At 36.9% G+C, this 11,396-nt stretch overlaps 1 protein-coding gene across 6 annotated transcripts in view; it reads right to left on the reverse strand.

The window, feature by feature from the left end:
• The window catches only part of SYTL4 (synaptotagmin like 4), a 148,365-nt gene extending 137,615 nt beyond the window's left edge, over positions 1-10,750 (reverse strand). For 3 of the 6 annotated variants that reach the window (XM_027086082.1, XM_027086075.1, XM_027086085.1), the window contains exons 1-2: positions 10,700-10,750; positions 9,285-10,525 (exon numbers count right to left, since the gene is read on the reverse strand). The gene's annotated coding sequence lies outside the window, so the exon portion shown is untranslated. Of the gene's footprint in view, positions 1-5,736; positions 5,754-9,284; positions 10,526-10,699 lie in introns of those variants that run through there. The other 3 variants (XM_027086076.1, XM_027086077.1, XM_027086079.1) reach the window with 3 other exon arrangements.
• Between the last annotated feature and the right edge of the window lie 646 nt (positions 10,751-11,396).

An 11,396-nucleotide genomic window follows, 5' to 3' on the forward strand; every position in this document is an offset into this window, starting at 1 on the left:
ATATGGAAACAAACTGACTTTCCATCAATGGATGAAAGGATAAAGAAGATGTGATATGTATAGATGCAATGGAATACTACTCAGCCATTAAAAAGGAAATTCTGCTCTTTGCAACAACATGGATGGACCTTAAGGACATCATGCTAAGTGAGATAAGTCAAACAGAGAAAGACAAATAATCTATGATACCTCTTATACGTGGAATCTAAAAAACCCAAACTCAATAGTAGCAGAAAATAAAATGGTCTTGACCAGGCGTTGGGGGATAGGAGAATGGGAGAGATGTCATTTAAGAGTAAATACTTTCAAATAGATAAATAATTCCTAGAGACCTATACACAGTACAGTGATTATAGACAACAAAACTGTATTAAACATTAAATTTGCTAAGGAACTAGTCTTTTTTTTTTTTTTTTTTGCGGCCCGGGGGCCTCTCACTGCTGTGGCCTCTCCTGCCGCGGAGCACAGGCTCTGGACGTGCAGGCTCAGTGGCCATGGCTCACGGGCCCAGCTGCTCCGCAGCATATGGGATCCTCCCGGACCGGGGCATGAACCCGTGTCCCCTGCATCGGCAGGCGGACTCTCAAGGACTGCACCACCAGGGACGTCCAGGAACTAATCTTAATTGTTCCCAATATTAGAAGAAATGATAACTATGTGATGCAATAGAGGTGTTAATGGTACAATGGCAATCATACTGCAAAATAAATGTATCAAATCAATATAATGTACACGTTAAACTTACAGTGTTATATGTCAAATACAACTCAATAAAAAAATTAAAAATAGAAAGTCATCAAACCACAAAAGAAGAGATAAAGAGGGGAAGAAAGGAATAAATGAACTACAAATAGCCAGAAACCAATTAACAATGTGATAAGACCATACATATCAATAATTACTCTAAATGTAAACTAAACTCTCCAATCAGAAGACCACGAGTGGATGCACAAATTAAAAAAACAAGCAAACCAAGACCCAACTATATGATGCCTGCAAGAGACTGACTTCAACTTTTAGGACATATATCGATTAAAGAGAAGGCCTGGAATAAGATATTTCATTCAAATGGAAACCAAAAGCAAGCAAGGATAGCTATACAGTAGTCCCCCCTTACCCATGGAGGATATGTTCCAAGATCCCCAGTGGATGTCTGAAACTGCACAGTATAGAAGCATATATATATATTTATACACTATGTTTTTTCCTATGTATACATACCTATGATAAAATTTAATTCATAAATTAGACATAATAAGACATTAACAATAATAACTCATAATAAAATGGAACAATTCTAACAATATACTGTAATAAAAATTATATGAATGTGCTTTTTCTCTCTCTCTCTCAAAGTATCTTATTGTACTGTACTCACCCTTCTTCTTGTGATGATGTGAGGTAATATAATACCTACATGATGAGATGAAGAGAGGTCTGTGGTTGTGTGTCAGGAGCAGACTATGTCAATGATTGGGGATTCCAGGTGGGACAGAGTGGAACGGTGTGAGATTTCATCATTCAATTTAAAATTTATGAAATAAAAAGGATCATAAGAGACAACTATGAACAACTATGCCAATAAACTGGACAACCCAGAAGAAATGGATAAATTCCTAGATACAACCTACGACAACTGAATCATGAAGTAACAGAAAAACTGAATAGACTGATTACAAGGTAAGGGATTAAATCAGATTCAAAAACCTTCCAACAAACAAAAGTCCAGGACCAGATGGCTTCACTGGTGAATGGTACCAAACATTTAAAGTAAAATTTACACCAATCCTTCCAAACTCTTCCAAAGAAAAACAGAAAAGAAGGAAACACTTTCAAACTCATTTTACGAGGCTAGTATTATCCTCATAACAAAACCAGGCAAGGACACCACAAAAAGAAAATGACCGGCCAATACCCCTGATGAACACAGATGCGAAAATCCTCAACAAAATATTAGCAAAATGAAATCAACCCTATAAAAGAATCACAGACCATGATCAAGGGGAATTTATTCCAGGGAAACAAGGATGGTTCAACATCTGCAAATTAATCAATGTGATATACCACATTAACAAAATGAAGGGTAAAAATCATATGAACATCTCAACAGATGCAGAAAAAGCATATAACAAAATTCAACATCCACTTATGATTTTTAAAAATCTCAACAAAGTGTACATAGAGGGAACATACCTTAACATAATAGAGACCATATATGAAAAGTCCAAGCTAACACCACATTCAATGGAGAAAAACTGAAACCTTCCTCTAAGATTAGGAACAAGGCAAGGATGCCCACTCTCATCACTTTTATTCAACATAGTATCTGGAAGTCCTAGCCACAGCAATTAGGCAAGAAAAAGAAATAAAAGACATTCCAATCAGAAATGAAATAGTAAAACTGTTGCTATTTGCAGATGACATATTATATATGAAAAACCCTAAAGTCCATCAATAAATTCTTAGAACTGATGAACAAATTCAGTAAAGTTGCAGGATACAAAATCAGAAAATGTTGCATTTCTATACATTAATAATGAACTACCATAAAGAGAAAATAAGAAAACAATCCCTTTTACGACTGCATCAAAAAAAATTCTTAAGAATAAATTTAACCAAGGAAGTGAAAGACCTGTACACTGAAAATTAGAAGACATTTATGAAAGAAGAACAACTAAATGGAAAGACATTCCATGTTCATGGACTAGAAGAATTAATGTTGTTAAAACGTCCAAACCACCCAAAGCAATCTACAGATTCAGTGCAATCCCTATCAAAATTCCAATGGCACTTTCCAAAGAAACACAACAAATAATCTTAAAATTTCTTTGGAACCACAAAATACCCCAAGTAGTCAAAGCAATCTTGAGAAAGAAGAACAAAGCTGGAGGCATCACACTTCCTGATTTCAAACTATATTACAAAGTCATAGTAATCAAAACAGTATGGTATTGGCATAAAAACAGACACATAGATCAATGGAACACAGTAGAGAGCCCAGAAACAAATCCATGCATATATGGTCTTATGACAAAGGAGCTAAGATATACAATTCAGAAAGGGCAGTCTCTTCAATAAATGGTACTGGGAAAACTGGACAGTCACATGCAAAAGAATGAAACTTGACAACTACCTTACACCATACACAAAAATTAACTCAAAATGACTTAAAAACATGAACATAAACCTGAAATCATTAAAAAGAACTCCTAGAAGAAAAAATAGGCAGTAATCTCCTTGATATTGATATTGGTAAGAATTTTTTGGATTTGACACCAAAAGCAAAAGCAACAAAAGCAAAAATAACAAGTGGGACTACATCAAACCAAAAAGCTTCTGCACAGTAAAGGAAACCATCACCAAAATGAAAAGGCAACTTACCAAATGGGAGAAAATATTTACAAATCATATATCTGATAAGGGGCTAATATCCAAAATGTATAAAGATCTCATACAACTCAACAGCCAAAAAAATCCAATTGAAAAATGGGCAGAGTATTGAAGTCCTAGCCACAACAATCAGATGAAAAAAAGGAATCCAAATTGGAAAAGAAGTAAAACTGTCACTGTTCGCAGATGACACAATACTATATAGAAAAAAATCCTAAAGACACCACCAAAAAACTACTAGAGCTCATCAATGAATTCAGTAAAGGTTCAGGATACAAAATTAACATACAGAAATCTGTTGCATTTCTGAACACTAACAATGAAGTATCAGAAAGAGAAATTAAGGAAACAATCCTATTTACTATCACATCAAAAAGAATAAGATACCTAGGAATAAACCTATCTAAGGAGGTAAAAGACCTGTACCCAGAAAACTGTAAGACACTGATGAAAGAAACTGAAAACAACACAAACAGATGGAAAGCTACACCATGTTCATGGATTTGAAGAATCAATATTGTTAAAATGACCATACTACCCAAGGCAATCTACAGATTCAATGCAATCCTTATCAAAATGCCAATGGCATTTTTCACAGAACTAGAACAAATAATTCTAAAATGTGTATGGATACACAAAAGACCTCGAATAGCCAAAACAACCTTGAGAAACAAAAACAGAGCTGGAGGTACCATGCTCTCTGGCTTCAGACTATAGTACAAAGATAAAGTAATCAAAACAGCATGGTATTGTCACAAAAACAGACATATAGATCAATGGAACAGGATAGAAAGCCCAGAAATAAACCCATACATTTATGGTCAACTAATCTACAACAAAGGAGGCAAGAATATACAATGGAGAAAAGTAGTGTTGGGAAAGTAGTGTTGGGAAAACTGGACAGCTACATGTAAAAGAAGGAAATTAGAATATTTTCTTACACCATATACAAAAATAAACTCAAAATAGATTAAAGACCTAAATGTAAGACCAGAAACCATAAAACTCCTAAAAGAAAACATAGGCAGAACACTGTGACATAAACTGCAGCAATATTTTTTTGGATCTATCTCTTAAGGTAAAGGAAACAAAAGCAAAAATAAATAAATGGGACCTAATTAAATTTAAAAGCTTTTTCACAGCAAAGGAAACCACCAGCAAAACAAAAAGACAACCTACTGAATTAGACAAAATATTTGCAAATGATATGACCGATAAGGGATTAATATCCAAAATGTATGAACAGCTCATACAACTCAACATCAAAAAAACAACTCAATTAAAAAGTGGGCAAAGGGCTTCCCTGGTGGTGCAGTGGTTGAGAGTCCGCCTGCCGATGCAGGGGACACGGGTTCGTGCCCCGGTCTGGGAAGATCCCACATGCTGCGGAGCGGCTGGGCCCGTGAGCCATGGCTGCTGAGACTGTGCGTCCGGAGCCTGTGCTCCGCAACGGGAGAGGCCACAACAGTGAGAGGCCCGCGTACCACAAAAGAAAAACAAAAAAACGTGGGCAGAACACCTGAATAGACATTTTTCCAAAGAAGACATATAGATGGCCAACAGGCACATGTAAAGATGCTCAACATTGTTAATCATCAGAGAAAGGCAAATCAAAACCATTAGATATCACCTCATGCCTGTCAGGTGGCTATCATAAAAAAAAACCCCACAAATAAGAAATGTTGAAGAAGATGTGGAAAAAAGGGAACCCTTTTGGTATACTGTTGGTGAGAATGTATACTGATGCAGCCACTGTGGAAAACAGTAGGGAGGTTCCTCAAAAAACTAAAAATAGAACTACCATATGATCCAGCAATTCCACTCCTGGGCATATATCCAACAAAAACAAAAACATTAATTCGAAAAGATACATGCACCACAATATTCATAGCAGCATTATTTACAATAGCCAAGATGTGAAAGCAACCTAAATGTCTTTCAACAGACGAATGGAAAATGAAGATGTGGTATATATATACCATGGAATACAACTTGGCTATAAAAAAGAATGAAATTTTGCCAATTACAACAAAATGGATAGACTTGGAATAATTATTCTAAGTGAAATAAATCAGACAAAGACAAATACTGTATGGTATCATTTATATGTGGAATCTAAAACATAAAACAAACTAGTGACTATAACAAAAAAAAGGAGCAGACTCACAGATATAGAGAACAAACTAGTGGTTACCAGTGGGGAGAGGGAAGTGGGAAGGGGAAATATAGGGGTATGGGATTAAAAGTTACAAACTACTATGTATAAAATAAATAAGCTACAAGGATATATTGCACAGCACAGGGAATATAGTCAATATTTTATAATAACTATAAATGAAGTATAACCTTTAAAAGTTGTGAATCACTATGTGAATCACACCTGAAACTTATATATATTGTAAATCAACAATACCTTAAAAACTCATGTTCAAAGAGCCAATACTTTTGTAACTGAGCTCTATCTAATTATTAAAGAATGAAGGATTAAAATAAAAACAATAAGAGAACAAGTACCTCGATTAAAAAATGGGCCTGGGCTTCCCTGGTGGCGCAGTGGTTAAGAGTCCGCCTGCTGATGCAGGGGACACGGGTTCATGCCCCGGTCTGGGAAGATCCCACATGCCGCGGAGCGGCTGGGCCCGTGAGCCATGGCCACTGAGCCTGCGCGTCCAGAGCCTGTGCTCCACAACGGGAGAAGCCACAATAGTGAGAGACCCACGTACCGCAAAAAAAAAAAAAAAAAAAAAAAAAAAAAATGGGCCTTACACCTTAACAGACACCTCACTGAAGAAGATATACAGATGGCAAATAAGCATATGAAAAGAAGCTCCACACCATATGTCATCAGGGAATTGCAAATTAAATAACAAGGAGATATCACTATACACCTATTAAAATGCCCAAAATCCAGAATACTGACAACACTAAATAGTGGCAAAGATGTTGAAGAGCAGAACTCTCATTCATTGCTAGTAGAAATATAAACTCGTACAGCCACTTTGAAAGACAGCTTGGTGGTTTCTTACAAAACTAAACATATTCTTCCAATACAATACAGCAATCACATTCCTTGATATTTACCTACAGGAAGTGAAAACTTATGTCCACATAAAAATGTGCACACAAGTATGTATAGTAGCTTTATTCACAATTGCCAAAACTTTTGAAAGCAAACAAGATGTCCTTCAGTAGGTAAATGGATAAATAAACTGTGGTATATCTAGACAATGGAATATTACTCAGTGCTAAAAAGAAATGAGCTATCAAGCCATGAAAAGACATAGAAGAACCTTATAAATGCTTATTACTCAAAGAACACAAAGTGAAAAGGCTACATACTGTATCATTCCAACTATATAACATTCTGGAAAAGGCAAAACTGTAGAAACAGTAAAAAAAGATCAGTGGTATCCAGGGATTGTGGGGTGAGTGGTGGTACTGAGTACACAGGATTTTTTAAGGCAGTGGAAATATTCTGTATGATATTACAATGACTGACATAAGTCATTATACATTTGCCCAAACCCACAGAATGTACAGCATCAAGAGTGAACACTAAGATAAACTATGAACTTTGGGTAATTACTATGTGTTGATACAGATTCATCAGTTGTAATAAAAGTACCACTCTGGTGGGGTATGTTAAAAATGGGGGAGGCTATGTATGTATAGAGGCAGGAGGTACATGGGAAATCTCTGTACCTTTCTCTTGAATTTTCTATGAACTGCTCCACACACACAAAAAAATTAAGTCTTAAAAAAACCCCAAAGAATGGAAGGAAATATATGCAAATCAGGCATCTAATAAGGTTCTAATATCTTGAATATATAAAGAGCTCTTACAATTCAACAACATATTGACAGCCCAATTAAAAAGTGGACAAAAGACTTGAATAGACATTTTCCAAAGAAGTTATACAAATGGCCAGCAAGCAAATGAAAAAATGTTCAACAGCATTATTAGAGAAATGCAGAACTAAACCACAAGGAGATACCACTTCACACCCACTAGGCTGGTCATAAGCAAAAAAACAAAGTAACAAGTGTTGATAAGGATGTGGAGGAAATGGAAACTTTGTACATTGCTTGTGGGATTATAAAATGGTACAGCCACTCTGGAAAGCTTGGCACTTTCTCAAAAAGTTAAACACAGAATTACCATATGACCTAGCAATTCCACTCCTAGGTACATTCCCCAAAGGAACTGAAAACAGGTGTTCTAAATTTATCTAAAATGACTGATATTTGCATACCTCTGTGATTATACTAAATACCATTGAATTGTTCACTTTAAATGTGTGAATTGTATGTTATATGAATAATGTCTCAATATAGCTGTTATGTGCATGCATGCATGTGCACACACACACACTCTCTCTCTCACATACATATGGAATGAAGTACTAATATGTGCTACTACATGGACGAACCTTAAAACATTATGCTAAGTAAAAGGAGCCAGTCACAAAGGACCATATATTCTATTTATATGAAATGTCCAGAATAGGCAAACAGAGACAAAATATACATTAGTGGTTGCCCAGGGCTAGAGGGAATAGGGGATTGGGGTGCTTATAGCTAAAGGTTATAGGGTTTCTTTTGAGGTGACAAAAATATTCTAAAATTGACTGTGGTGATGGTTCCAGAACTCTGTGAGTATACTAAAAACCACTGAATTGTATACTTTAAGTGTGAATTATAGTTCAATAAAGCTGTTTTTTCTTAAAAAAATTAAAACATATCACTAGGAGACAAGGGGATTACAACTTGAGTTGAACTAATAAATTAAAGGAATCAACTATGGAAGCTTACTCACAGATGGAACCCTTGTGCCCCTGGATTCACCTCCTCTAGTCAATTAGAGGACAGGGGTGGCAGTTCATATCCAGAACTCCGTGATCCACATGGGCACCACAGGATTTTACTAGCTGAATATGCAAGATCTGTGTCTTACACAGTTTACTGTGCTCTTGTTGGTAGAGAATGGCAACGTGAGTTTCTACAGGTTGAGCCCACCTTTGCCACTGTAGTTCGGTGACTACCACCAGCATTTCCCTCACAGACACCCTAGTAGCTTTATATTTCCACTTGTCATTGATAATTTGCTGAGGATACTAACAGTGCTGCTTCTCTTCTATGTCCCTGCTTCCAGGAAGCTAGATTCTTCTGCAGGCAAGGTTCCACATTTCGGTGGACATGCAAAATGCCTCCAGTGTCCTGGTGTAACATTTGGCAGGCAATGAACCAGCCTTCTTCAGAGTTAAGGACCAGCCCAAGAACTATCCTGTCAGCAATGTGCAACAGTTTCAGCTACAAGAGGTGTAAAGAAAATGAAATGAGGAACAACAGCAGTACTTTCAAAAAGGACATAGCCATAGCACAGCAAGAGGGAAAATGACTATGACGATTTTCCGAATTCTCTTTTCCACTTGTGTATTTTGAAAAGAAGAAAAACAAAGAAACAAATGCTTCTCCACTTTATTTTGTAGGAAATAAGGAAGACTCATTTTTCATGAGTTTTCACTCCAACTTAACATTTCTCCCATCATTTTCCTCTCTAATTTCTTTTAGAGCAGGCAATCCACATCTTTTAAACAGCATTAAAAATCTGAAGTCCCATAGTTTTACTTCAACCATTTTATTATCTTTCTGTACTAGTTCCAGACCTTGGCTGCTTACCAATCTTCTCCTTTACCCAATTACATGCAACTAACTATCTACATGTATCACTCAAATTCTATGAGTGAAATCATTCAATATAAGAACAGTGCTTTGTATGGTGAGATGATGAAGGTAAACAACACAGTTGGTCTTACTTTGGATATTTTCTGAAAGTCACTGCCTGGTAGTATATGTGGAAAGTCACTCAAAAGATATATTTCCCCTGCACTCACCTTCCCGTTATCTTCAAAGTATATTTGGCACCGATCTGCTACTCCATTTATCTCTAGATTTTTTTCTCAGAGCAGGTACAGCATGAGGATTCCAATCACAGGCATGGATGAAGGCAGCATCAGCATAAACTAGGAATGGTAATGTAAAATAGTCAATCCCTACAGGAAGATTAGACACTGGTTGAGATTATGGATCCCAAGTGGCCAACCATAAATATAGGTTCCAAGCTCTAAGACTCAGAAATAGCAATCTTCTTGAAGGAACACCCAGCTGTGGACTGAGCTGGGAGTTAATTTCCTATAATCACAGCCAAGGGACTTAAGAAGGCAGAGACACTGACTACCTCAGATGTAAGAAGTCCCCTTATTCAAATTTGTCAATGACTATACTCTAGACCTATCTTTATCTTCCTCCTCATTATCAATAAGCAGATACTTAGTACTATATTGACTGGGGTACTTACATACATGTTCTTTAGGGAGAAGACAACATTAATACAAATATTTAGAAGATATATAGAAACACAACCAAATGTTGAATACTTTGAGTATTTATACCATACACATACCAAAGGCCAGTGCACTCTAGGTAATAACTGAACAGCAGTGTTCAAAAGACAGTAGATAGGGAGGTATTAGCACTCTTTACATTACTCTGGGCAGAGTTTAAAAAGTTATTTGAATGACAGTCTAGTGAAGGAAATTATGAGAAAACATGTCAGGCATGGGAGTCATGGGAGAAGGTTCATGGGTATAAAAAATGTGGCAATCTAATAGGGGGTGCTGACATTCAGGAGGAGGACTTTAGACTTCATCCACAGTGAAACAGGAAGAGCCTTTAGGAGGAGAATCGCATGATCAAAAGGAAGACAATTTCTTCTTACATTTTAAAGAGTTAACCTGACAAGGGGACATTAAATTTGCCGGGAAGGTGATAAAGAATTTTTATTCTATTAACAAAAACAGATTTGGAGTTCACTGCACTTTAATACGAATATACCATATTTGAACAACAGAATTTTCTCATGGCCTTGAAGAAAAACACTGATTCAAGAGTGGACTGGACCTGAATAGCGGTCTGGGGAATAGGCTGCTACTTCAAGCCCATGGTCCCTAGAATCATCACCTGCATAGAGACCCCCACACACCAGTGCTTCTCCAGTACAGGGCAATGACATCACTCACAGCTTCTCGGTGATATCTCAAATGAGAAGATGCACTGGGTCCCACGAAAATCATTCCTAGGGAAAGAAATATAACAAGAAGGAAGTTGAATAACAAAGGCATCAAATTTAAAAAGTGAGAGCTCACAGTTGTTCGTAACATTACAGTAGCTAGTTCAGACAAGAACTGAAACTAAGAATAATAGCTAAAAAAAAAAAAAAAAGAAGAATAGCTAAGATGTGAATGCTTACCATGTGCAAGGCACTGTGCAAAAGCTTGTGTTCTAAATCACTTAATCATCAGGACTTCCCTGGCGGTCCAGTGGTTAAGATTCTGTGCTTCCACTGCAGGGGGCGCAGGTTCGATCCCTGGTCGGGGAACTAAAATCCCACATGCCACAGAGTGTGGTAAGTACATAAATACATAAATAAATAAATCACTTCATCATCATCCCAACAACCTCATGAGGTTATTATATCCACATTACAGATGAGGAAACTGAGGTTCACAGACACACAGCTAGAAAGTGACAGAGCTGGCATCTGAACCCAAGGTATCTCTTAGTTTGTGCTCTTAAATTGCCTCCAAATGGATAGTAAACTATCATTCAAGAGAATTGGATTATGACCCTTCCAGATTTCCCTTTTTCTTTTGCTCCTGTTAACCACCACCTACACACACATACCCCTACAAATGGGTTTCCACTAGTTCTATTACAGTCATCTAGATCTTTCATATTCTGGAAGACATTCTGATTTAATAAAAGGAACCAGGTCTCCTTGGAGAAATGGCTGGTTCTCCCATGGCTGTGGCAGGGAATATACAAAATGAGCAACCTGTAGTGCCAGAAAGTAAGGAAGTGCTCAAAGAACAAAACAATGGGGACATGCCAAAGGGATATAGGGTCCAATGTGAAAGAGTTTCTAATGAACAAAGCTGGAACAATTT

Source organism: Aethalodelphis obliquidens, unplaced genomic scaffold (assembly GCF_003676395.1).
Source record: "Aethalodelphis obliquidens isolate GAN/ISIS:26980383/991018 unplaced genomic scaffold, ASM367639v1 scaffold54, whole genome shotgun sequence".
Taxonomy (NCBI): Eukaryota; Metazoa; Chordata; class Mammalia; order Artiodactyla; family Delphinidae; genus Aethalodelphis; species Aethalodelphis obliquidens.